This window comes from Cherax quadricarinatus, chromosome 91, assembly GCF_038502225.1.
Source record: "Cherax quadricarinatus isolate ZL_2023a chromosome 91, ASM3850222v1, whole genome shotgun sequence".
NCBI lineage: Eukaryota > Metazoa > Arthropoda > Malacostraca > Decapoda > Parastacidae > Cherax > Cherax quadricarinatus.
The window spans coordinates 423,115-427,052 of NC_091382.1; the positions used below are offsets into that span (position 1 = coordinate 423,115).

Genomic DNA, 3,938 nt, shown 5'->3' on the forward strand with positions numbered 1-3,938 from the left:
ATCTCAGTGTGTATACACTGAGAGTTTCCTCTAATCTCTGTTTGTTAGGGAGTTTAAGTATGGTTAACTGGTGGTGTATAGGTGACATGCAGCCTTAATGTTCCTCTGAGTAGTAGACAGGTTTTAAACCCAATTAACTAGCCTGGTAACAATGGAAATGCTCGTTGTGTTGTGAAAGTTCCAGGGCTGGAAGCGTCTGTGAGGGCGGGAACTGTGAGGTATATAAAGGAGGCTCCTCCAGCGACCCGCCATCAGTCTTACACTTGTCTCTGACTTGAGAGTATTCCTGGACTCTGACAAAAGGTGAGCTGTGCTGGGGTCCAGTGCCTTGACCTGGCACAGAGGTCCATCCTAGGATCACTTGTACGTTACATGTAGTTGCTTTTAGTGGTCAGCGCCTCCGTGGCTCGGTCCAAGACCAGGCTAGACCGACACTTGAAAGTAGGATAGAGTCATTTAGAGCAGCCTGAAGCAAGACTCAGTTCAAAGCTCTATGGGGCCCCTTGACCTGGCTGGCAAAGCTCTCGCTTCACACGCTGAGGGTCCAGGTTCGATTTCCGGCAAGAGTGGGAACATTGGACGCATTTCCTTACACCTGCCATCCTGCTCGCCTAGCTAGTAGGTACCTGAGTGTTAGTGGACTGGTGTGGGTGGCATCTTGGGGAACAAGATTAAGGACAACAATGGAAATACGACAGTCCTCGATGACGCACTGACTTTCTTGGGTTATCCTGGGTGGCTAACCCTCCAGGGTTAAAAATCCGACAAATTCTTATCTATATTTCACCATTGTTTCTGGCTTTACTGGCCTTGTTATACCCTATCTTGACGTTGTGTACAAGGATTGGGAGGCTTTGATGCGTAGAAATGGAGGGTAGTTCTAATTCCTTGGATCAAGAGCCATTCACAGCTAAAATTATTAATCTCTATCGTATCTTCTCTTCAGATGATGAATCATACACTGACTGCATGAATAATGTATGAATAGAGTACTGGACGAGGACTCGAACCGTGGTCCACGTATTTGACAAACCCAAAACTGTACACACAGACCACGGTGCCAGGACCCACTGCCATGTTCATTCACTTTTTTATTAATATTTATCTTGGCAATAATATATCAGTATTATTATTATTATTATTATTATTATTATTATTATTATATTCTGGGCGTTGATAAATCTTCATTGACAGTAATGAATATTTCGTTAGTGTGTGATGTAGTTCAGCTGGGCTTGTGAGGTCTCTAGGGAGACCTAATTATATGGTCACACCTGCCTTGGCAAATGTCAGGTAGCCATGCCCACGTCTGAGGTCTTTTGTTCTTGACGGCGTCAGACCTCGGCGTCAGGTCATAACACGTGGTGCACACCCAATTGTGGGGGTACTTGGACCACCATATAAGCCCTAGGAACAGCTGAGTAGAGGAGATTCATGCGGAGCTCTGACCTGGGTGCAGAGCTCTGAGCAGAGAGATTCGAGAGGAGCTCTGGCCGGTGGGCAGAGCTCGGGAGAAGGCTGCTGGAGATTCGTGCGGAGCTCTGGCCTGGGTGCGGAGCTCTGGCCTGGGTGCAGAGCTCTGAGCAGGAGACTTCGAGCAGAGCTGCTGCTGTGAGCAGAGCTCGGGAGAAGGCTGCTGGAGATTCGTGCAGAGCTCTGGCCTGGGTGCAGAGCTCTGAGCAGGAGACTTCGAGCGGAGCTGCTACTGTGAGCAGAGCTCGGGAGAAGGCTGCTGGAGATTCGTGCAGAGCTCTGGCCTGGGTGCAGAGCTCTGGCCTGGGTGCAGAGCTCTGAGCAGGAGACTTCGAGCGGAGCTGCTACTGTGAGCAGAGCTCGGGAGAAGGCTGCTGGAGATTCGTGCAGAGCTCTGGCCTGGGTGCAGAGCTCTGGCCTGGGTGCAGAGCTCTGAGCAGGAGACTTCGAGCGGAGCTGCTGCTGTGAGCAGAGCTCGGGAGAAGGCTGCTGGAGGTTCGTGCAGAGCTCTGGCCTGGGTGCAGAGCTCTGAGCAGGAGACTTCGAGCGGAGCTGCTGCTGTGAGCAGAGCTCGGGAGAAGGTTGCTGGAGAGTCGAGCGGGGCTCTGGCCTGTGAGCAGAGCTGAGCTGGAGAGTCTAGGGAGGAGAGACTGTTGGAGACATTGGGGAGAGTACTGGCTTGGAGCAGTACTCGTGCTGTGTAGGTCTTGGGACCTGTGGCTTAGTTCCTGTGGTGAACTGTCCTCTGAACTCTATTGTAAGTTATATTCTGTTTCGTCTAGTTGATTGTATTTCCTGTCTCACTGCTTATGTGTACCGTCCTCATTTATCTAAACACAACAATGTACTCCTGTTCCCAAGTATATTATTGTACAAAGACTTAATAATAAACTGTGTTTGAGTAGAATAGTAACATTCACTGTCCCCGTTATTTGCTCTTTCATTCATTAATTTATTCAAGTAGTGAGAGGGTGAGTAGTGTGGTGGGTAGAGTAATGAGAGGTGAAGGTGGAGTCACCAGTGACCTCACATTACCTACCGACCTCCGCACTCATCTCTACCTATCACCTCACCAGCCTATCCCCTGCCTACGTAACCCCTTATTCCCATATTCCCCAGCTATGCTTACATTCATTACCCCCACCCCCTACATGACAAGTGTGATGTCATTAAGAGACAGTTGGTTTACCTGGAGTTTACCTGGAGAAGGTTTTGGGGGGTCAACGCCCCCGCGGTTCGGTCTGAGACCAGACCTCATGGGTGGTTGGTGGTTTTGTCAGAGGTAAAGATTACGAGATATAACGGGTGAAAGTGTGTGGGATTCGCACTGGCGGAGAACCTCTTATAACAGTGGCTAATGTTTCGAGACAAGAGAATGTCACACTGGCCAAAAACCTCTTGTGTGTTATACATATACCGCCCTTGATAATGGCTAAGGAAGGGTTGAAATCTATCTTCCACAAGGTGGTGATATCTTGTCTCTCGATTTAAACAAGTCTCCTGACCCAGTCAGTGGATCTTTTGGTCAGGTAACCCTGACCTTCCCAAGCCTTACCGGTTCACTCAATAAAAACATTTACACATCGTAAAGCACATTGGCTAACTTTCTCTACGCCAGTTAAATCCATCCGAACAAGCACGGGGTCCGTATGACATCAGTACCGACAAGTGGATCAGTAAGGCACATCTTCAACAACTAGTTGCATTAATTTCCCAGACGAGTCGCCTACATAATGTTGTTCAGTGGGATACAGAGGCGAGTAATGTGAAGACGGCAGAAGGAGCGAGGTGAAGACAGTGTTAGTCTGTTATCATCTTCAGTTTCACATTGTTGAAGACTGTGAAGCCGTATAGTTCTCCAGGCTGATATAATGACCACCTCACACTACGTCTTCAAGGCTGAGGGATTGACCACCTCACACTACGTCTTCAAGGCTGAGGGATTGACCACCTCACACTACGTCTTCAAGGCTGAGGGATTGACCACCTCACACTACGTCTTCAAGGCTGAGGGACTGACCACCTCACATTACGTCTTCAAGGCTGAGACTGCTACGTCTTCAAGGCTGATGGACTGACCACCTGATCCACTGAGGGACTCAACACCACGTCTTCAAGGCTGAACTGGACTGACCACCTCAACACGTCTTCAGGCTGTGGACTTCAACCGCGTCTTCAAGGCTGAGGGATTGACCACCTCAACACCACGTCTTCAAGGCTGAAGGACTGACCACCTCAACACCACGTCTTCAAGGCTGGTGGACTGACCACCTCAACACCACGTCTTCAAGGCTGAGGGACTGACCACCTCACATTACGTCTTCAAGGCTGAGGGACTGACCACCTCACATTACGTCTTCAAGGCTGATGGACTGACCACCTCAACACCACGTCTTCAAGGCTGAGGGACTGACCACCTCAACACCACGTCTTCAAGGCTGATGGACTGACCACCTCAACACCAC

General features: G+C 49.6%; 1 protein-coding gene across 1 annotated transcript in view; it reads left to right on the plus strand.

Annotated features, from left to right (window-relative positions):
- The first annotated feature begins 239 nt into the window (after positions 1-239).
- The window catches only part of LOC128704922 (uncharacterized), a 10,857-nt gene continuing 7,158 nt past the window's right edge, over positions 240-3,938 (plus strand). Inside the window, exon 1 of the mRNA XM_053800138.2 lies at positions 240-303. The gene's annotated coding sequence lies outside the window, so the exon portion shown is untranslated. The remainder of the gene's footprint in view (positions 304-3,938) is intronic.